The sequence below is a fragment of the Monodelphis domestica genome, chromosome 2 (genome assembly GCF_027887165.1).
Source record: "Monodelphis domestica isolate mMonDom1 chromosome 2, mMonDom1.pri, whole genome shotgun sequence".
Classification (NCBI taxonomy): Eukaryota; Metazoa; Chordata; class Mammalia; order Didelphimorphia; family Didelphidae; genus Monodelphis; species Monodelphis domestica.
Window position 1 is genome coordinate 281155281 of NC_077228.1, and position 24572 is coordinate 281179852.

Consider the following 24572-nt stretch of genomic DNA (forward strand, 5'->3'; position numbering starts at 1 on the left):
CTACAGTTAGTAGTAAGAGTTAAGAACAACTTGTAGGTAGATATCTAAAGTTGGGCTATTATCTGATCTTCTTTGATTTTGCTTCATCTTTCTTCTTCAGCTGATTATTTGGAACAGTTTAGTAAAATAGAAGGGAGAGACAGCAAATGTACAGATTCCAGTCAATTTGACATTATCTTCTTTAATGGACATTAGTAGAAGCATGGATAATTAAAAAATTCTATAATCTGGAAGCTATTCCTCTTTAGTGCTAGTCAAAAAAGACAGCAAATGGGCAGAGGTGTTTCCTTTCTCCTCCTCCCCCATTGGTCATGTCATCAAAGCTCTTAGAGAAAGCATATCCAGATGAGAACACAGACACAAATCCAAGGACAGACAAGGTCATGGAGAAATAGTCTAAGAATAGAGGCAGCTTCAAGGAGTGTGACTCTTCACAACAGAGGAGAGAAGCCATGGACTCAAAAAAGAAATGGATCCTGGGAGTGCATCTTAAGTGCCCCACCCTACTGAGACTCTGTGTGAAGACTCTAAAATAAAAGAGAAAAGGATTTCTAGGTCCTGGAGTACAAAGACTTGTAAGTTACCCTATCCATACATGTATTCTAAATGTGTTCTTCACTATTATGAAAATTTATGTTTTATATACTACATAAACTTCTATGTAAGGGTTAGTGAGAATTTCCGTGTATTTCTGTGTCTAGCGTCTGGGTCAGGGATTCTAATCAGTTTACTGCTTTTTGCATTTTCTTTGTCTTATTAAGAATTCTAAAGAATGTCTTCCTTTTTTAACAGAATTTGTTTAATAAACAAAGGGGAGAAGGGTTCTTTTCCTGTGTGTGTGTGTAAAACCAGATGGTTTTATAGACCACCTCTTAATTAGCTTCCCATTTATTAGAAATATTTTGGGGTGTTCAAGGGAAGGGCTAAATAATGAGCTCCTAAAACTATTTTTAGTTGCCCGACCCAGCTCCCAGATCTCTGGTCATACTGGAGGGCCATTGATTTTTATGTCATGTTTTTGCTATAAGGCTGGTCTAATCAATAAACCTGATATACTCAATAAACTTATATTTTTACCCCAAAATCAGTCTCTTGATATAATTTGAATTGTAACACTACTATTGTTCTTTTATGTTTTATCTCACTATTCCCTTGGATGCTATGCATATTGGTAGGTGAATGTGCCCCAGACTTTTTAGGAAATGGGGGAAATATTTTGAAACAATTAAAAAAAAATACCATTTTAGTAAATGCTTTTTCTAAGAGCTAATTAAGTCTACTGGCCAATTTTTAATGCTAAGCACTCTAATTGGGGCTTATGATAGCAGTAGCCACCCATAAAGCTACTCCTAAAACCCAAAGTATGCACCTATTCACTGTTATCATAGCTACAGAATGAGAGTTGGGTGAATAGCCTATAGGGGGTGTTACATAAATATCACTATCCCTTTTTAAAAATAAGGAAACAGAGACTGAGAAAAATCAATATATTTGTCCAATGGTGAATGAATAGAAAAATTAGAATTCAAACCCAGGTCCACATTTGAGTTTAGATCCAATTCCCTTTTTAACAAAGTAAATGACTTCTCTTCCTAGCTGGTTTTTGACTTGATGTTTTCCATATCCTGGTCAAATGACTTGAATTGGTATTGAACCTTATATCCCCTCAATAGATATTTCTGTTGCCTTGTATCTTTCTCTAACATCCTCCTTACCCTTCCTTTTCCTTTTCCAAAACTATCATTTTAAGTTTTAAGTTCCAATTTTGGAACATCATATTATTTAATTTCCAATTAATTTTTGATTTGGCTCTCCATGTACCCTTACTGATCATTATTTTTATTGCCTTATGATCTAAAAAGTTTGCATTAATTATTTCTGCTTTTCTGCATTTGTGTGCCATGTTTCTGTGACCTAATGTATGGTCAATCTTTGTGAATGTGCCATAGGGTGCTGAGAAGAAGGTATATTCCTTTTTATCACTATTTATTTTTCTCCATATGTCTATTAATTCTAATTTCTCTAAGATTTCATTCAATTCTTTTACCTCTTTCTTATTTATTTTTTGATTTGATTTATCTAAATTTGATAATGGTTGGTTCAAGTCTCCCACTAATATGGTTTTACTGTCTATTTCTTCCTTCAATTCTCCTAGTTTCTCCATTAGAAATTTGGGTGCTATATTATTTGGTGCATACAAAGCTGATTCTTGGTTGAAGACCCAGCTCTCTTGCCTTTCTGAAGATCATGTTCCATGCCTTACGATCATTCAGAGTGGAACTTGCAAGGTCTTCTGTGACCCTGATTGGCATTCCTTTATATCTAAATTGTCTTTTTCTGGCTTCTTGCAGGATTTTTTCTTTTCTTCTGAGAGTTTTTGAATTTGGCAATTACATTCCTGGGAGTTGTCTTTTGGGGGTTTAGTGTAGAGGGTGTTCTGTGAGCTCTGTCAGTGGCTGTATTACCCCCTTGTTCTAGAATCTCTGGGGATTTTTCTTTTATTATATCTTGTATTAAGATGTTGAGTTTGGAGTTTATTTCTGGCTTTTCTGGAAGTCCAATTATTCTTAAATTATCTCTTCTTCCTCTATTTTCCAAGTCTGTCACCTTGTCAGTGAGATATTTTATGTTCTCTTCTAATTTCTTGATATTTTGGCTTTGCTTTATTGATTCTTGCTCTTTTACCTGCTCGTTGTCTTTGAGTTGCCTAATTCTGACCTTTAAAGCCTAGTTTTCCTTTTCAGTTTGGTCAAACTGGTTTTGTAGATGCATGAATTTCTTTTGCATTATTTCCCACTTTTCCTCCCAGAAGGGTTCCATCTTTTTGATCCTTTCTGATTCAAATTCTTCATGGATTTGTGGAGAGTTTCCATTTCCTTTGGAAGGTTTCAAAGCATTTGCTTGTGTTTCCTCTTCTATCTCCTCTGTATTTTGTATTTTTGCTCCATAAAATGTGTCCAAAGTTGCCCCCTTCTTCTTGTTTTTCTTGGAATTTTGGGTCTTTTGTGCTTCTGTGGAGTTTGCCATCTCTATCTGAGTGGGGAAGACTAGCTTTTCTTATCTCTGTCTGGTGTTCAGAGGTTTTAGCCCTAGGCAGATTGTCTGTTCTATGCAGTTGTTGTTCTGTCTTCCCGGGGAAGCCAGGGATTGTTGGTGTTTCCTTGTTACTGCCCTCCTCAGTTCCCTCCCGATGCTTCTCTTTTGCCTTACTTCCACTCTCTGAGCCTGGCTCGGCCCTTTCCTTGGGGTGTTTGTTTCTGTACCTTAGCTGGCCAGGAGAGCCAGCACTCTGAGGGGGGAGGGGCCACGGCTTCCCAGAGCTCCGAGGGCTCCTGATAAGATTAACTTTCTCTGGGTTGAACTGAGTATGCTTTGAGGCAGGGACCTTGAGACTCGGATGGAAGGATCCAGTCAGGGGGCTGCAGGCTCCCCCGTCTCTTTCTGTTTCCCTGCTCTCTGGGTGCCCCTGCGACTGGGTCAGGTTGTTATCAGGATGTGGCCTTCAGAATAGCTGGCTCCCGAGGCCCTTTTGCCAGCCCTGAGGGTTACTGTTGTTCCAGAGGACCCTGCTCTCTGAGGGGGGAGGGGCAATGGCTTCCTGGAGCTCTGAGGGCTAGTGATAGGATTAACCTTAGACTGAGTATGCCCTCAGGCAGGGACCTTAGGTGAGACTCAGATGGAAGGATCTGGTCAGGGAGCTACAGGCTCGTCCCGTCTCTCTCTGTTTCCCTGCTGTCTGGGTTCCCCCTCGACTGGGTCAGATTGTTTTCAGGAAGTGGCCTTCAGGATAGCCGGCCCTGAGGCTCTGAGGTTCCCTCGGACTCAGTGCTCTGGTGGGGGATGGGTCCTGGGACCTTCCTTCTGACTACTCCTTAGGTCCCAGTGATCTCGTGTTCTGGCTTTTGTGGGGGCCGTACCTTTTGATCCAGGTCCAGTTCCAGGAGGAGGATTCCCAGGGTCTATGCTATTGTTTGTTTTGAATTTCGGTGCCTTAGGAGCATATAGTTTGAGTTCGGTAGGGAAGGGTTTCCAGAGATCTGAACTTTAGCTTTCTCTAAGCCGCCATCTTGACCGGAAGTCAACTCTTAAGTTTCTTGAATGTAAATAGATTCTCCTTTCTTGATTGTCACATAGCAAACATCATCCATTCATTCAACAAACATGAATTTAATATGTAAAATGTGTCAGACTCTATGCTAAGAAGATAAAGACAAATTAAAGTCCCCTGCCTTCAAGGAGCTTACATTCTGATCAAAATGGATGAATAAGTTTTATTTTCTAGCACTTTCTACATGCCAACTGTGTAATTAGAATCTATCACCTTAAAAACTAAAATTCCCAGAAAAACTACAATTCCTAGAACCCACTCACTTCCTGTTGTTACATGCTGATGTAGATAGGATATAAATTGGGTGGAGGCCTGTCTCTTGCTCTTTCCTTCCTATGTCAGCTTTGATGGAGTGGGGAATTTTAAGCAGGTAGAAAAACTTAGTCACATGGTTCTGTTTTGTCAGATAATAAACTTTATAAAAATACCTGAAAAATATTTGAAGTATTGCACATTAATTTAAATTTTACCCAACTACTAAGCTAAGTACTGGAGAAGCAAATACTTAAGTCAGATAATTCCTGTCCTCATGGAACTTACATTCTAAAAGTATTAGACAAGACCATTAGGTTAGTGTTGGCAAGGTGGATTTTGATCTGGCAAATTACAAGTGTTGTGAGTAGAACTAGGAAAGAGTAGATTATCAAGACCTTCCTAGAAGTGAAGGTAATATTGATTTAAATATAATTTCAGAAGGAAGAGATTAACAGTGGGGGAAGAGGAAGAGTAGGAGAGGCTGTAGATGGCAGTAGCAAGAATTGGAGGAGCAAGTGATGTTTAGTGTAGCAATGGGGAGAATAGTAAGAAAATGACTGAGATAGAGTTTTAAATGGATTGTACAGCATGAGCTGGGATAAGACATAGTGGGTTCAAATTCTACCAGTAGATTTCTGCTAGTACATGTTTCATGAAAGTCTCACTTTCATTCTATCTCATTCCATTCCAGACCACATATTGTCTTGTGCATACATATCTTCCAAAGGCAATAAGATAACTCATTGGATAGGAGCACTAAACTTGGAGTTACAAAAACCTGATTTCAGATCTTTCTCAGACATTTACTAGCTATAAACCTGAAACTATTTCATGTATTTTAGCTTTATGTATCATGATCATGATCAAGATTATGATTATCATCACCACCATCATTATAATCATGGCTCGTTGACCAGGTTTATTATGTTTTTCTTTCTATAGTTTCATGACAACCTAGGTCCATAGAGGTTCTGCTTCCTTGGTTTTGCCCATTGTCAGTTTTAACAGTAAGGTTTTGTGAAGGAGGCATGGAAGAGAGAATTTCAAGCATGCAAGATAGAAAGCTGGGGACATCATCTGTCAATCAAGGTGAAGATTCCAAACAGAATGTTCAGAAGGGTGTGGGTGGGAACTGGGAGGTGAAGGGAGGAGGAAGGTAGGAAATATCTTGATCTATTAGCCATCTATAGTGATCAATAGGCAACCCTAGAGTATCCCCTCTAGTAGCATGTCTCTATCTCTCAGAAATACCTCTATCTCCATTATAAGTAGGCACTCACAGGTTCCTCCTAGTATCTCTCTAGTCACAGGCAAGAGTATCTAGTTATTACAACAAGAAATAGTCCCAGCAGATTATCTATTTCTAATACAGTTTGCACCCTCAGCCATTTAGGAATGGTCATTGATATTTGGTAGGAATCTAATCTGTCCTACTCATGGCCAGGTAGCAATAATAACAACATTTATATAGTACTCCAAAGTTTACAAAGTTCTATGTATAATTAGCTCATTTGTTCTTCACAATAACCCTTTAAATTAGGGGTTATTATTATCTCCATTTTATAAATGAAGGAACTGAGTTTGAGAGAGTTAAGTGACTGACTCAGGTCACAGGTCAAGAAAGTGTCAAATTTAGGGTAAGAAGCCAAATTCAGCACTTTATATGAGCTAGAAGGTACCTTAATGTGTCATCTAGTCCAACCTTCTCATTTTCTTGAAAAGGAAACAAATTAGGAAAATCCATGATTTCCATGGAAAATCCATGGTGATTAGAACTAGGAAAACTCCAACTTTCTTTGAGCTCTAGATCTAACATCCTATAAATCCCTGGGGGTCAGTGTTATCCATAACATAACATAAAATATACAAAATTCAATTATATGAGATAATTCTGGAAACATAGGATGGCTGCAGCTTGTGGAAGATCATGAATGCCATACGAAGGCATTTAAAAAGTTTACTTTGGTAGTATTCATGAGCAAATGAAGACTTCTGAGCAGAGGAATGACATGGCCAGATCTTGTCACAATAAAGATTATTCTGGCAGAAGTTATGAAAGATGATTATTGAGGGGGCTGAGAGGACAGATGAAAAGGAAATTAGAGGAGAGGAAGAATGTGCGATATTTTGAAGAAATGGAATAGATCGGATCTGATAGGTAATATACTAGGAAATATGATGAACTTGGTCCAGAGTACAAATCCTATCCAAGTCAATTCCTAGTGATTTGGTCAAGTCATTAAACTTTTTTGTGCCTCAGTTTTCTTATCTATTAAATAAGGGAAATAGGTTCAACAGTGTCTAAAGTCTCTTCCAGTTGTTAATCTCAGATACTATAGTACATGATGGAATAAGAGAAGTGACGAAGATATAAGAATCAAAAATATCTCCAAGGTTATAGATTTACAAGGCTGGATGAGTATTGGTTCCATAGACAGAAATAGTGAAATGAGAATGAGGAATAGACTTACAGGGAAATATAATGAGTTTGGTTTTGATGTTATGAATTTAAGGAATCAATGGAGATATCCTCTAGGCAGTGGGAAAATGTGAGTTTGAAATTCAGAAGCTCTTCTAGAGATCAGGACTAGACATAGATATTTTGGAGTCACCTTCATAGAGGAAACTGAAACCATGGGAATGAATTAGATTGCCAGTAGAAAGGTTAAAAAGAGAAAATCAGAGAGTAGGTGAAGGCCCCAAAGACTGAAAGTATAAATCATATTTGCAGAGTGGTAAATAACCCAGCTTGATTGTACATGATGGGAGGAATAATGGGAAATCAGTCTGGAAAGGTTCTGATGGAGATCCCATAGCAGGGTATGATTGATTTAGAGTTCTCTATCCCAATTGCTGCAATAACTCAAAATGTATGTCTTCCAATAAGAGTAATTGAAGCCCTAGAACTAAATATGTATGAAGGAGATGGACCATCATGGACGTATGTATAGTGACTATCCAGGATGACCAGTTATTACCAAAAAAAAAAAGGCAGGTAATTAAATTGAATTTTAGGGGTAGGAAGGCAGCAATTGTGGCCATTTGCTCTGAGGACTGCCCTAGCTTCTCAACTACTCTGGAGCTACCTGCAACTAGCACATAAAATTTGAGAACAGTAGGGCTTCTCTTATGCTGGTCACTTATACTGCCAAGTGCATTTGTCCTTGGAAAAGTGAGAGAGAGCATCATGTGGGACTCCTTGAAGACTGATGAAACTAGTGGGGAATGAAGCTGTGGATTTGCCATCTTCCTAGCCAGCTTTTCCTATCTTTGCATTTGCATTATGTTGCACTTGTCCAGAACATCTTGTTTTCTAGGCTTTGTAATTGTACTGCTGAAGGTCTTGCCCTCAGATAACACCAAAGAAACTTGGCAGTGATGAATCTGTGCAATAAGGTTGCTGAAATCCTTATCCTTGGTTGGGCTTTCTAGGCTAAATTTTCTTCCTTCATTGTAGGGGTCAGAGCTTGAGGATCACTGACATTGGATTTAGAAAGAACATAAGGGACATCCACCTATCTCTAACTCTTGGTTCCCTTCCTTATCAATATTATTGGTTTCTGTTAGCTCAGACCAAGAGAAATGAGGGTAATTGGTCCAGATTTTAAGAAACAATATTATATTTGGAAGGGAACTGAACGTGATCTTGGAATCTACTATAATACTATCTTCTAAAGATGAGAAAACAGAGGTCACAAAAAGGGAAATGGCTTGTGTAAAGTAACAAAGTAACAAAGATAGTAAATATCAAAGCCAGAATTCCAGTACAAGTCATCTAAATCTCAGCCAGACTGATATCCAGTTAATCACTCCATCTCTTCTGTACTTGATGGACATCATCTGCCCCTTCTAGAAAGTTTCCCTGGCTTTCCTCAATGTCGCTAACAAATGCCCCTGAATCCACATCTCCTGTGTGGAATGCTTTCCCTTCTCTCTATTGAATGAAATCCTTGCTCTCTTTCAGGGCCTAAAAATTAGATTCTACTCAATAATAATTCATTAAATATGTATAATACACAAGACCTTACTTGAGTTGTTGGACATATAAAGACAAAAGTGAAATAGTTCCAGCATTTAAAGATTTTATGGTCTACTAGAGACCTTTGATGTTCACTTGGGGTTGGAGTAGGGTAGAGCATTTACACAAATAAGAAAACACCAGACATTAGAAAATAAAATTTCATGGAGAGAGAATGACTGGAACCTGGGGAAATTGGGAACGTTTTCTCTAGGTTGTGATATTTGATATAAGTTTTTAAGAATGCTAAGGGCACTAAAATTCATATTTCAGCTATGAAGGATAGAAGGAACAGCTTGTATAAAGGCACAGTGTCTGGAGATGAACTAATATACTAAAATTATCAAACTGGGCAATTTGGATAGGACATAGACCATGTGAGGGAGAATGATGTGTAATCAACTGAAAAAAAAAAGGTGGGATCATTATCATGGTCTATGTAAACACTATGTTGAGAAGTAGACATGTTGTTTTTTTTTTCCTAGAGAAAATTAGAAGCCACTGAAATCTTGTGAACAGGGGATGACATAGTTAGACCTGGACTTCAGAATATAAGTTTAGAAGTTGTGTAGAGAACAGATTTTGAAGCGGAGAGTCTAGAGACAGGGAGATGCATTAGGAGTCTATTTAATTTCTCTCTACCCCCCTCCATTAATATTTTATTGTATTTTCCCTAATTACATGTAGAAACTGTTTTTGACATTTGTTTTCTGACATTTTGCAGTCCAAATTCTCTCTCCCTCCATCCTTCTTCCCCATCTCCTGGTTCTGACATGGCAAATAATCTGATATAAAATATAAATGTGTTATCATGCAATACATACTTCTATATTTGTCATGTTGTTTAAGAAGACACATATTGCACATACAAGAAAAAACTTGTGAGGGAAATAAAGTGAACAATTGTATGCTTCAATCTGCATTCAAACTCCATGAGTTCTTTCTATGGTAGTAGATAGAATTTTCCATCATGAATCCCTTGGAGTTGTCCTGGATTGCTGATGATAGTTGTCATTCACAGTTGATCATTATACAATATTGCTGTCACCTGGTTTTGCTCACTTCACTTTGCATCACTTGTATTGTATAAATTGTATAAAGGTTGTATAAATCTTTCTAGGTTTTTCTGAAATCATCCTGTTGAGCACTTCTTATGGCACAATAACATTGCAGTATAATTATATAGCAAAACTTGTTTAACTATTCCTGAATTAATGTCAATTCTTTGCAACCACAAAAAGTTGTAAAAAATATTTTTTTGCGCAAGTAGGGCCTCCTCCTCACCCTTCTTTGATCTCTTTGTGATATAGCCGTAGTAGAGGTAGTGCTGGGTCAAAGGATATGCATTGTTTTATAGCCCTTTGAGCATAGCTTCAAATTGTTCTTCAGAATGGCTATATTAATTTACAGTTCCAACAACAGTGTATTAGTATCCCAATTTTCCCCCTCCAACATTTATCATTTACAAATTTTGCCATATTAGTCCATCAGATAGATGGGAAGTAATACATCAAAGTTGTTTTAATTTGCATTTCTCTGGTCAATAGTAATTTAAAGTATTTTTTAAATATAACTATAGTTTTAATTTCTCTATCAAAGAATTTGCTGTTCACATCCTTGAATCATTTATAAATTGGGAAATGACTCATATTCATATAAATTTAAAACTTTTTAGTTTACTGTAATCCTAATTATCTATTTTACATATCATAATGTTCTATATATCTAATTTAGTTATAAATTCTTCCCTTATCCATAAGTCTGACAGGTAAATTATTCCATGATCTCTTAATTTGTTTATAGTATCTTCTTTTATTTTTAAGTCATGCATCCATTTTGATGTTGTCTTGGTATGTGGTGTGAGATGCTGGTCTGTTCTTAGTTTTTACCATACTGTTTCCCAGTTTTCCCAGTAGTTTTAGTCAAATAGTGAGTTTCTATGCCAAAAGCTTGATTTTGGGTTTGATTTATAAGGTTACCATGATTATTTACTACTATGTATTGATTACCTAATCCATCCAATTGATCAGCTATTCTACTTCTTAGCCAGTGCCAGATTGTTTTAATGATTACAAAAGTCTTAGAGTACCTGTATGCTATTAAAGGTGTTCTTTAGTTCTCAAAATGCTATCAATAACAGGAAGAGAAAAGAAAGAAATTAAAGAATGGCATATAATAATTAAAATTAAATAATATTTCTTGTTACCCAGAGGTATGTATTTTATAAAGTTTATTATGAAGGGTAGACAATCCTTCCTAAGTAACCTGGTCCCATGGAGCCTAGCCTGCCAGTTCCTCTCTCAATTCCCCCTCACCTCCTGCACTGTTCCTTCTCCTCAGGCTTCCCTCATGGTCTTCTCATCCATCTCTCCCTTTCTCTTGTTGGTCTCCCCCTTCCTGCCCCAAACCTTAACTTTTATTGACAGTACAGAAAATATCCCGAGGGCAACTGTGGTATGTCAGGAATGTTTGATGGACAGGTAATGTTACTCAGGAAAGGGGAGGGGATGAGCTTCCATGACACAGACATTAGGCAGAAAAGAGTTAAAACTATCCTTATTTGCTGATGACATAATGTCTCACATAGAAAATCCTTTGGAATCAGTAAACCTATTAATGAAGAAAATAGTTTCAGCAAAGTTGTAGAAGAAAATACAAAAATTAACAGCCTTTCTACATAATTAAAACAAAATTCAGGAGGAAATAACAGAAAAGTAAATTCTATTAAAAATAACCATGAATGCATAAAATATTTGGGGATACATTTACCAAAGCAAACTCAATACTTGTATAGATTAAATTACAAAGTACTCTTTAAACCTTAAAGAAATTAAAAAAAAATAAATGAAGGAATAGTCACCGTTTATGTTTGTCCCTGCCAATATAATAAAAATGATATTTCAAGGCTAATTTATAGTTTCAATGCTATTAAACTATTAAAATAAAACTTTATAGGATGTAATAAAGTAAACACAGATTTCATTAAAAGGAGTGAAAAATCTAGAAAAATAGCGAAAAAGCAGAAAATAAGAGAGAGACTAGCATTTCCAGAGTTCAAATTGTAAAACAGACTGGACAATAGAGAATCAAATATAATGGTGTTTTATAATATTAATAACAGCTTGTATTAATATATTTATTTATAGTTTTTTAAATTTAAGTATTTTTTTCCATTTACATGTAAAAACTATTTTTATATTTCTTTTTAAAAAATGTTGAGCTCCAAATTCTTTTTGTCTCTTCCTTTTTTGTAACCTCATTGAGAAGGCAAAGAGCTTAATATTGTTTACATGTGCTAGCATACAAAACATATTTCCATATTTGTCATGTCATAGAAGAATAAAAACATTAAAAAATGAAGAAAATAAAGTAAAAAATGCTATGCTTCGAGTGTTATTCAGTCTCTAATAATTCTGTCCCTGGTGGTGGTTTTTTTTTCATTTTTTCATTTTTCATCATGAATCCTTTGGGATCTTGGATCATTATGTAATCAGAGTTAAATCATTCATAATTGTTCATCATACAATATTGCTGTTATTATATTATAATATTCTCCTGGTTCTGAACACTCCATTCTGCATGCATCCATTTATATAAGTTTTTCCAAGAGTTTCTGAAATCCTCATGGTCATTATTTCTCATGGCATAATAGTGTTTCTGTATAATAGTATTCCACAACTTGTTCACCCATTCTCCAAATGTTAGGCATCCCCTCAATTTCTAATCTCTACTACTACAAGAAGAGTATTTTTGCTATAAGCATTTTTGTACAAATAGGGCTCCTCCTTTTTTAAATAACTTTTGAATATAGATATACTAGTAGTATTGTTGCATTAAAGGATATACACAATATTATAGTCCTTTGTAAATAGTTACAAATTGCTTTCCAGAAGTTTAGGTTCATAGCTCCATCAACAATGCATTAATGTTTCAGTTTTCCCACATCTCCTTTAATATTCATCATTTTCCTTTACTCTCATATTAATCAATCTGATAAGTGGAAGGTGGTACCATGGAATTGTTTAATTTGCATTTCTCTAATCAATAGTGATTTAGAGCATTTAAAAACATATGATTATAGATAGCTCTGGTTTCTTCTGAGAACCATCTATTCATATCCTTTGATAATTTATTAATTGGGGAATGACTTGTATTCCTATAAATTTGACTCACTTCTCTATATATTTGAGAAATGAGGACTTTGTAACCAACACTTGCTATAAAATGTTCCCTTAGTTTCCTGATTTCTTTTTCCTTTTCATTGCTTTGATTTTGTTTGTATAACTTCTTTTTAATTTAATGTAATTGAAACTATCCATTTTATCTCTTGTGATTCTCTCTTGTTTGGTAACAAATTCTTTTCTTATTCATAGATATGAAAAGTAAACTATTCTATGCTTCCTTAATTTGTATAGCTAGCATTTCTAATATATTAATGAATAATAGTGAGGATAATGGGAATCCTTGCTTCATCCCTTTTTGGGAAGATTTCTAGCTTATCCCTATTATGGAAAGTGCTTGCTGAAGGTTTTAAGGAGACAGTACTTATTTTAAGGAAAGCTCTTTTTATTTTCATGCTTTCTAGTGTTTTTAATATTATATTTTGTCAAAAGCTTTTTTCCACATCTATTGAGATAGTCATATGATTTTCATTGGTGTTGTTATTGCTTTGGTCAATTATGCTGATAGTTTTCCTATTATTGAATCAGCCCTGAATTCCTGGTATAAATCCTACCTAGTCTTAGTGCATGATCTTTCTGATATATTGCTATAATCTCCTTATTTGTATTTTATTTTAAATTCTTGCAAGAATATTCATTAGGGAATTCTTTTTTCTTTCTCTATTTTTTGCTCTCCATGCTTTAGTTATCAGCACAATATTTGAGTCATAAAGGTAGTTGATAGGACTCCGTCTATTTTTCCAAATAATTCATATAGAGCTGGAATGAATTATTCTTTAAATGTTTGGTAGATATCTCTAAGAGGAGGGAAGGAAGGGAGGGAAGGAGATAATTTGAATCTTATAATTTTAGAAAATGTATATTGAAAATTTCATTACGTGTAATTAGAAACAATGCCTTTTAAAAATTAATATTTGGAAGAATTCACTTGTGAATCTATCTGGTCCTAGGATTTTTTTCTTTGGGAGTTCATTCTTGGCTTATTAAACTTCTTTTTTTTCTAGTACAGGGTTGTGTAAATATTCTATTTCATGTTCTGTTATTCTGGGCAGTTTACATTTTTGTAAATATTCATTCATCTCAATTAGATTTGCAAATTTATTGGCATGTAATTGGTCAATTACTCCTAATAATTGTTGTAATTTCTTCTTCATTGTTGAATTCAGTATTTCATTTTTGATACTCATAATTTGGTTTTCCTCTTTCTTTTTCTAATAATCAAATATAGCTTATCTATTTTATTGTTTGTTTTTATAAAACCAGCTCCTATTTTAATTTATTAGTTCAGTGATTGTCTTACTTTCAACTTTAATACCTCCCATTTGATTTTTCAGGATTTCTAAACTGGTATTAAATTGGTGATTTTTTATTTTAGTTGCATGCCCAAATTAATTGACCTGCTCTTTTTCTATTTTAGTAATATAAATATTTAGAGATATAATTTTTTCCTTAACTACTGCCTTGGCTGCATCTCACAATTTTTTCTATGCTTCATGCTTTGCAGAACTCTACATATTTTATCTTTGGTACTCACAACAACATTTTAAAGTAGGTGGTATCATCCTCATTTTATATATGAATAAATTAAAGCTAGAAAAGTTTAAGTGAATTCATGAAGTTCACACAGCTATTAAGTGTCTGAGGCAGGATTTGAAATGAGAATTTCTTGACTACAAGTTCAGGACTCTATCTACTATGTCTCTTAGATGTTTTAATAATTCAATTTTTGATAAATCCCAAAGAATAAATTACTTAAGAAAGAACACCATATTTGATTTAAAAAAATTTCTGGGAAACCGGAAAGCAGTTTGGCAAAAATTAAATTTAAATGAGCGATGCACACAGTATTTCACAATAAGTTCAATATAGATATTGAAGATCACACCATAAAGTATTAGAATATTATATTGCAACATTCCAGGCAAGAGGTAATAGAAACCTGAATTAAAGAGGTAAGTATGTGAATATAGAGAACAGAACATATTCAAGAGACATCATAGAAATAAAATTGACAAGATTTGGCAACTTACTGGATGTAGGGGGAAAAGGTGAAGAGAATAAAATGATCCCAAGGCCTGAACTTGATGTTCTCAAACAAATAGAAAAAGTTTGGAAGTAAAGAAAATAAGTCTTCTTTTGTATATTTTGAGTTTTAGATTTTTGCAGGACATCAAGTTGGAATTGTCCATCCAGAATTTGATCATGAGTGACTGAAGAAGTTCAGGAGAGATATGACAGCCAGATATGGAGGTAATCAGCACAGTGATGATCTTTGAACTCAGGTGAGCTGATGAAGTTACCTAAGGAGAGAATATAGGGAGCGAAGTGGAAAAAAATGGGGACAGATTCCTGGGGTACATTCATGTATAAGACTTTGGACAGAGATGATGATCCTATAAGAAAGACTGAGCAGAGGGGTAAGAGAAACAAAAAAAAAAGGTTAACAAAACAAAACAAAACTAGAACAGCATTCAAGAGTAAGGGGTATTCAACTCTGTTGAAAATTGCAGAGAAGTCAAGAAATGGAAGAGTCCCATTGAACTGAGCCATGAAGAGATCATCAGTGAGTTTTTAGAAGGTTAAAAAGGAGGAGGCAATTAGCATAGCCAACTTTTTTTTTAGGTTATTAGACTACTAATGCAGGAAAAAAGAAAACTATAGGAGGATACATTGAGGGGATATGAGTCAATAAGGCTTTTTTTTTTTTAAGGATAGGGAAAATTTAGGCATATTGGTAGGCAGCAACAAAGGAACCTCAATTTTCTCAGAACAAGATAAGATGCCCACTAGGTTAAACTCATCATCTCTACTCTCATCATCATGTTGCTAACTCAAACCTCGAATGATGCCATTTTCCTCACCTGACTCTCCCCTCTGATTGAAGGGCTAGAGGAAAAAGTATGAAGCTCTTCTCTCCTTTATTTTCAGAGGGAAGAAACTGGACATTTTGGATCAGTTCCATTTTGTATCTGCTACTCTCCCTGGTTTCAACTCTACAGAACAAAATGGTCCTGTGCTGGATCTTATCTAATGTCTCATCTTGCCACTTTCCTGCCTCATCTTGTGTATTGTTTTCCTCTATTAGAATGTGAGCTCCTTGAGGTCATAGACTTTTTTTACCAATTGTAAATCCAATGCTTAGTCTAGTGTGTGGCACATACTAGGTGCTTAATAATATTAATTGGATTGGAATGAATAGTACTAGGACAAGAGATCAAGGGATTCTTGGGCAAATAGTTGTGTAGAGATGAAATGGTTAATTACATGGTCAAGCTAAAAGTCAATTTCCTTTATCAAGCCTCTCTTGATCATTATTGTTCTCAGTGATCTTTTTCTCTGTTGTCTTCCCCCACTCTAACCTCCTTCCCCTTTTTAAGCACATACTGGGTTTAGTGGAGTACTTCATTGCTTTCTTTGTTTCATGTATACACCACGTCTCACCAGTTAGACTGTCAGCTCCTTGAGAGAGGCCAAGTCTTGGAATATCTGGCAAAACAAAATTCAAGACAATTGGTGATAGCAATAATTTGAGTTGTCAATGTCTGATCATGCTCTAAGTACTCCACAGCTTCAGCTGCCTTCATAGCCATTGGAACAAATTGTTCTCATCAGCCCCTTCTACCAAAGGAAGTCTTCACACACCTGAACTAGACAACCCCTTAACTCACCAATGGGTTTGTAACCTATTGATTGCTCTCAACCTGGTTTAGTCCATCTGCTAAGGCGGTTTAAATGAGTATAGCCACCAAGCATGGTATAGCTCCTTGCAGCCACAGGTGCATGTTGGTTGGCAGGTGAACACCAAAGAAGGAAAGCAGCCTTGAAAAGGGCTCAATAAGTCCTCACATAGGGTCCTACTTTTCCTTAACCCCCTGGATGAAGATGTTTAATAGATGCTTGCATTCTTTCCTTCCAAGATATACTTACTAAATGATTATTTATTGATTCTTCTAAGAACTTTTCTTCTGGGCTTCCCCTCTAAATCCTCATTCCTCTGAGGTGCCTCTATTATACCAGAATATCTAATTCTACCATTAACTAAATGGTTAATCCTTCTTAGTTAGAAGGCAGCATGATATAGAGGCAATGTTGTATACTGTGCAGAGTGGAGTAGAAAGCATAAAGAATGTGGAGTCCAGAGTGACTTTGAAATTAGAATTTGAAAATCCTTCCTCTGACACTAAGTGTGTCACCATAGTCCAATCACTTAAACTGGCTGAGTGTCAGTTTCTTCTTCCATGAAATAAGGTAAACAACGCCTTCAGAAACTACCTCACAAAGAGTTGTTATGAAGATCAAATGAGATAATATATATGTAAAGAGCTTTGTAAGTCTTAAAGTGCCCTATAAATGTCAGCTATTATTATCAGCTTTTAGTATGAAGAGCACTTCCCAGAGAGCTGGTGAACCTGGGTTCTAGCTTTGATTCTACCATTAATGTGCAGTGAGACACTTTCAAGCTATTTAACCCATTCTTAAACCTCAGTTTCCTCCTTTCTCAAACAAGAATCTTGCATTAGATTTTCTCTAAGCTAAATTCTAGCTCTTATATCCTCTGATTCATTTTTTTTCTCTCTCTAGCCCCTCCTCCATTATTCTCAAACCCTGACTGGTTTCCATGGTCTTTGTTGGTCAGGATGGAGTATCGCAGCTCTTGGGGGCAGTGGAAAGCACACATGCTCAGTATACATGTATGCGTGCCCATGCACATACACATATATACCCAGATCCATTTGTGTAACTTGATGAGTTTAGGTTCCCAAGAGGGATTCCAGCTCTTGTCCGAGTTAATAGGAGAGGGAATGAGAGGAGAGGGAGTGAATTTCAATCGTAATGTGATTATTGGCCTTTTTGAAGTTATGCGGTAGGGGTTTTTTCACCTGGCTTGCTCGATATCTCTAACCAAACGCTTGTCTCACAAATAGTCTTTGGCCTCAATTCAAATTTAATTACACTCCAGCTAAGTGAAATAAATAAAGAAAGGAAGAAATAAGATGCGACATGTGCAGAGAGGCCCTCTGCTTTCACATGCCAGACGAAGGGATGGGATGCACGATGAGCTCCCTTGGAGAAAGCCAACCTCCATTCGCTTAAATCTTCTCATCTCCCTGGGAATTAGAGTTAATGTAACTCAGAGCACATCCAGGTCTGACCTCAGAGAGATGCTGGGCTGTAATGAGCTTGTTGTAATTGGGGGCTGAAGAAAGCTGCAGCATAGCTCCTAGGCAGAATTGGGAAAGGAATGTTTATCTTTAGGGATTCCCACTTCCCTCTTCTGAGACCTATTTCCTACTGGCTGGCACTCCTCCACCCTCTTTCTTACTTCTACCCCTTCTCATTTTCTCTTTTACTTTTTTCCACTCCTTTTCCCATCTTTTCTTCCTCATTTTTACTTTCTTTTTCTTCCATCATCCTACTTGTTTACCCTCTTCTCTCTTTCCCCTACCTTCTGTCTCTCCTTTTTTCTCTTCCTTTCTTTCATGTCTACACCCTTCTCTTCTCTTTATCTTTCTCTTCCATTGAGAAATCTGTGACCCTATCGTAACAATAATTAACCACTGCTTGTCTCAAAACATGCTACAATATCTCCCTCTCAATTAATGAACCCCTTTCTTCTCCAGACCCATGCATGAAAACTGAGTTCAGACCCTAGAGAGGAATCAGACTCTTTTCGTCTCTTTGTCTTCCTTTGGCTCTCTATGCCCCCACCCCAGAGGAATATTAATTAAAACCTGGTTTTGGCTCATATGTAAGGTTTTACCAAAAGGGTATGAAGAAAGGTACTCAATGCTCAGTGTAAATTAGGCATAGGAGAGCTCTTCATTTTCTTGATAACAACAAATTGCTTAACACATAGAAGATCCATAATTGCATATTGATGGGAAAAAATTTAACAAAAAGTGAAACATATAAATACTATTTTACTCTCCAGAAAAGATGATCCTTAATATACCAAGACATGAAAGAGTTTTTAGGACTGTTGAATATGTATTTATATTTCACATTATCTCTATGTTCTTCCAATCAACTCCCTCCAGTTCAATATTTTCCAACAAGGCAGAAGAGTTTGACTTTCCCTTTTTTGATTGTCATTCTTTTCAACAAAGAAACTCTTCCCTTCTGGCAGTTAGTTCTGACCAAGGACTCAGAATTTCTACATCTCCCAGACTCACAAGGATTTCTCCAAGGTTGGACATGTCCATCTTTGAATCATTTTTCTTCCAACTATTATCAAATGTAGAAAGACAGAGTAGATGTCCAGCTTCAAGCTCACTTAGATGAACCTTAACTCTAGACACAATGTTGTCTTTAGTCTTTATGTTGCTGGGATGGGGGAAAGAGTGTCACTTCTTAGAAGAGAGCTCTGTGCCATATAAGAGCATTAAATGAAGAGTGTGATAGAAGCTATCTTTCACTGATAACAGTATCCCATCAACTAGACCCTGTCACAAAGCAGGGGAAGAACCAAAAAAAACATACAGGGTTTGCTGAATCATACCAAATAACCAACTCTTTCAGGACTAAGCCCCATTTTTTTCCCTAGGTACTCAGGTACCTAGGCATGTTCCATCAGTCTCAACCCCTACTGTCCTATGATCTCTTTCCTTTTCTCCTCTTCCTCACATCTTTCCCTTTCTCTCTTCTTAATTTCTTTCTCCTTTTTTCCCCCCATGATTTCCTTCTCTGCTCTTCTAAGTATATTCCTTTTCTCTTTCCTATCAAAACCTGCTCTTAGAAAAAACCAATAACAATTATTTCCACTAAAGTATAAACTAATTAGGAATTTATTTCCTCTCTTCTCAACTTCTCTTCTACTAACTAGGGTGAGAACTGGAATTCCTCTAAGGAATACCGGATCATCTAGTTACTCTAAAGAACAAAGGGGTGTGTGTGTGTGTGTGTGTGTGTGTGTGTGTGTGTGTGTGTGTGTGTGTGTGCATGTCTGTGTGGGATTGCATAACAAAGAGACATTCAATGGGGGAAAGGGGTGCCCTCTGAAGTTAAAAACACCTGCTCTTGAAAGTATGGTTGCTAATACTTTAAAACATGGACCTTCTCTTCAGTATCAACTTCAACCATCAATTTGTATTTTAATTCTTGAAACTTCTATTTGAAAAGATCTTAAAGATAATTTAATCCAACTTTCCATTTCATATATAGCACTTGGGATCACTTTTCATTTCCAAGGATAACTCCTCCCCTGTTGTATGATTTCCCAAGGTTCAAGTTTAATCTGTGGTTCTTCATCCCCTAAAATCATAATTTATGAGCCCCCACCAATGTGTTTACCTTTATTAATCAATAAGGAGATTGACTGAATGAATAAATGAATGAATAATACAGATCTATTAAGCACTTTTTATGTGCCAAGCACAGATCTGAGTGCCAGAGATACAAATACAAAATATGAAAGAGAGAAAATCACTGGATCCAATTATATTCTAAAAGGTGAGGTTGATACATATGAGTGGTAGCCAGGAATGGCTGAAGTCACAGATGGGAAATGGATCTAAAGGACAATTGATTAATATGCCCTTTCCAGAAGAAGTAATAATCTTGATTTTATTTCTGTTTCCAGAGTAAGAAGTGGAAAATTGGTAAAAGGGAGGAAGAAGGGTAGTGACATGGCAAGAGGATAGCATGGTTGGATTTCTGGCACCAGCTAGCTATAGTGAGCTCTCATCCATCAGCACAGCCTCTAGGTGAGAGCTGCAAAGAAGGACAAGAACATCAGAAGTGGTGAGAAGTATGGCAGCAAGAGGACACAAATAGTCAAAAGAAAAGGTACTTAGTGAAATAATTCAGTAAGAAAATTCAGTAAGAAGGTAGAAATATAACATTTCTCCCATAAACTTTGGGCAAAATATTCCAGAAATGTATAGCATTGGAGAAAAGAGGGGGCACATGAATGAAACAAACATGAAGATGTACAAGGAACATGTGTGACCAAAATATATACATGTAACAGTACACATAGTGTGTGTATATATACAGGCACATCTGTAGAAGGATACATAACATCTCCAGTATTTGAGAGGTCACTAGTATCTTCTAATGTTTTCCTTAATATTGCTTTTGCCTCTTTTCATAGTCTTTGCTAGATGATAAGAAACCTGAAAGTTTCTACCAATCACTTTCCTTCAAGATCCTGCTCTGCTGGGAAGACATGAAGTCTCAAGATTTGGGTTCAGCTAAAATACTTAGCCAACACTTCTAGGGAATAGTAAGTGTATAACTTTGCCTTTTCAGTTCAGAATGGCTTAGGATTTTTTTTTTTCAGTTCTTTTAGGAAAATTTGAAAATTCTTGCCTTAATACAAGGAAAACAAAACCAAAATCCCTTTAACTTCTCTTGTTCTCTCAAGTCTTTGCTGTTGAGACCTTCCCTTTCCCCAGTAGGAGACTCTCAGTCTTCATGTGTCGAACCCTAGAACAAAGACCAGAGTATTCCCAGGTAGCTAATACCCACAGGCTTAATCTTTACTTTGGTGTCTTCATTCCAATTTATGGGATTGATTCTTTCTGTCAGAAACCTTGCCCTAGTTTATGGTGAACATTTTGTATAACTTTTAATTTCCAGTCTCAGAAGGCTAGACTATAAGTTATGGTTATTTTCCTAGTAACTACCAAGTATCTTGGGCATTTAGGTAGGACTAATACCTCTGTTGTGAGGACTTTCTGAGTCTTTTTGATGTCTGTTACCCAGTGATTCCAAAAAGCTGTAGCATGTGAAATGATGACATCCTGATAAAATTATCCCAGTAAATGAACTAAATGTTGAGAGAAACTGACAGATTTCAAATCTATTAGTGATGGATTAGAGAGATTTTTTATCTCAAGTATGTGAAGATTTACCCCAGCTGAACTGGTTCATGAGAACAATTTGTTCCAACAATCTCAAAGATGACTAAAACAGGTGCTATGGACAGCTTAAAGCTTGGTTCAGACATCAAAGATGCCAAGATCATCCACTGCATCCCTGGACATCACCAGTAGTCATGACTTTTGTCTTGCCACTAAATTTTGATGACTCTGGACAAGAGAATGGACCTCATGACCTTGTGCAACTCTGCATCACTTATGTCTTTGGTCCTCTTTGAAAACAAAGGGTAAATAATCAAAGAACTTTGGACTTCATAGTCTCTGTTTTCAAACCCTAAGTCTTATGTGAAGAAATTCCTGAGGGGGGAAAAATGAGACAAAGTAAGTCCAAGAAGAAAGTTCAATGTCTCTGCTAATTGCCTAACCCCATTTCTGTCCCTTTTGCATATACAGATAGTAACCAAGGCCTACAAGGAATTTTGCCTCATACCCTTGCAAATGAGACCCAACAATAAACATTTACTAGTTTCTGGTCTACTGTGTGCAGAATACTGTAGTAGCCATCAGGGAAATATTGAACTTAGATTAGATATAGATCCTTCCCTCCAGGAAGTAGAAATGATTTAGCCAAGGTTATCTAAGTCCAAAATCTAGGTTGTTGTAAATGAAAATCCAAAAGTCATTAAGAGGATTTTTTTTTCTTTTAAACATTTATCTTCTGTCTTAGCATCAATACGAGGTATTGGTTTCAAAGCATTAGAGTGGTAAGGACTAGACAATGGGAGTTTAGTGATTTTCCCATGGTCACAAAGCTCAGAAGTATCTATGGTCATATTTGAACCCAGGACATTCCATCTCTAGGCTTGTCTCTTAATCCACTGAACCACTTAACTGCCCCAAAGAGGTTGGTTTTTGTTTTGTTTTGTTTTGTTTTGTTTTCAGAGGATCATTATAGGGTTGTCTGAAGAATCAAGTTCTTTTTAGGATAAATGAAAAGATTGCCAGTTTTTGTCAAGGTAGCTTTTCCTGACCACTTCTAAGTGAAGACATGATTTTGGGGGTGCGGAGTCAAGATGGCAGCTTAGCAAGCAGCAAAAGTTCAGACCTCCTGGAAGACCCTTCCTTACCGATACAGACTGAATGCTCCTAGGGCACCGAAATTCAAGCTGAACAACAGGACAGAAGCAGGGAACCCTCCTTCTGGACTCAAGTCAAAAGGTACGCCTCCCAAAAGCCGGAATCTGAGAATACTCAGGGCTAAGGGGAAGGCAGAGCGAAGGTCCCAGGACCCCTCCCCCACAACCCAGAGGGCTGAGCCCCCAGCAGCAGCTGGAACCTCTGAGCAGGCAAAGGTGCTGGTTTGGAGGGTCCACCTTATGAGCAGCGGGGTGCTGGGCTTGGAGCATCCAGCTTGGACGGGGGGAAGAAGCCAGGGAGAGACGGGTAGTACCTGGGTCCCTCCATCGGGCTCCAGTCTCACCGTTGCCTCGGGGCACATCCAGACCAATCCAGTTGAATCTAATTCCATCAGAACTCCTCAGAGTTTAGGGAGGCGGGCAAAGGCACTTGCGGACAGTGGAGAAGCAGCTGGAGAGAACTGGAGAGAGCCTGAACGGCCCAGCCTTCCAGGAGTCTTCAGAGCCTCAGTGCTTCATAACACATACAGCCCAACCCAGTTGAACTTAATCCAATCAAAAGCCTCCAGAGGACAGGGAAGCTAATATTCCTCCCCTAGAGACTGTACTAAGAGATCTGACAAAGCTCCAAGAGGGGAGACTGACAGCCCCAAAACCAAAACAAAATGAGAGGAGCAAGAACACAGCCAAATATGGGGAGCAAAGAAGGGATAAACTCGAGCAAACAACAGAAAAAGAAGAGAGAAATTACAATAGACAGCTTCTGCACAGGTAATGAGCAAAGAGCGAATGAAATAGAGGGGGAGGGATCAGCAAAGAAAAAATCAGAAATCCCAGCGAATTGGATACAGGCTTTGGAAGAACTCAAAATGCAATTCAAAACACAATTAAGAGAGGCTGAAGACAATTGGGAAAAGAACTTAAAAACTAAGATAAGTCATCTGGAAACAGAAAATAGTGTCTTGAAAGCCAAAATCAACCAGCTGGAAAATGAGGCAAAGGAGATGAAAGATGAGGCAAAGCAGATGAAAGATGAGGTGAAGAAGATGAAAGATGACCTCCAAAGAAAATCTGACCAAAAGGAAAAGGACGACCAAAAAACTAAGGATGAAATCCAGTCTTTAAGAACCAGAATACAACAACTAGAATCACGTGACCTCACAAGGCAGCAGAACACTATAAAACAAAACCAAAAGAATGAAAAAATTGAGGAAAATATGAAGCATCTCATTCACAAAACAGATGATTTAGAAAATCATTCCAGGAGAGACAACTTAAGAATTATTGGCCTACCAGAAGACCATGACAAAAGAAAAATCCTGGACATTATATTACAGGAAATTATTAAAGAAAACTGCCCCGAAATCCTTGAAGAAGAGGGAAAAGTAGAGATTGATAGAATCCACAGATCACCTCCTGTACTTAATCCCCAACTGACAACACCCAGGAATGTTATAGCCCAATTCAAGAACTATCAGACCAAAGAAAAGATATCAAGCTGCCAAGAAGAAGTCATTCAGATACCAAGGAACAATAGTGAGGATAACTCAGGATCTGGCTGCATCCACACTGAAAAAAAGGAAGGCATGGAATACGATATTCCGGAAAGCAAGGGAACTAGGTTTACAACCAAGAATCAACTACCCAGCAAAATTGACTATATTCTTTCAGGGGAAAGTATGGTCATTCAACAAAATAAAAGAATTTCAAGAATTTGTAAAGAAAAGACCAGACCTGAACAGAAAATTTGATGTCCAAGCACAGAACTCAAGAGAATCATCAAAAGGTCATTAAAAAAGAGGGGAAAAAAGAAAAACAAAAAAAATTTAAGAGACTCAATAAGTTAAAATGATATGTATCCCTATAAGAAAAGAGGTCATTGGTAACTCTTAAAAACTGTTGTTATTAGCTGGGCAGCAAAAAGAAGTATACTTAGAGGGAACAGCAACAAACTGTATAGGATGAAAGGACAAGACATAAATAGGTATATAGATATATGCATGCAAAAATACATACCCATTAGTATGCATATATATATAGACATATATATAG

At 36.8% G+C, this 24572-nt stretch overlaps 1 long non-coding RNA gene across 1 annotated transcript; it reads left to right on the forward strand.

The window, feature by feature from the left end:
- Nucleotides 1–347: 347 nt before the first annotated feature.
- On the forward strand, nt 348–22423 carry LOC103093291 (uncharacterized). Its single transcript, XR_008916534.1, has 4 exons — nt 348–575; nt 14719–14844; nt 20655–20786; nt 22327–22423. It is a non-coding gene; the product is annotated as an uncharacterized LOC103093291 (long non-coding RNA).
- The last annotated feature ends 2149 nt before the right edge of the window (nt 22424–24572 follow it).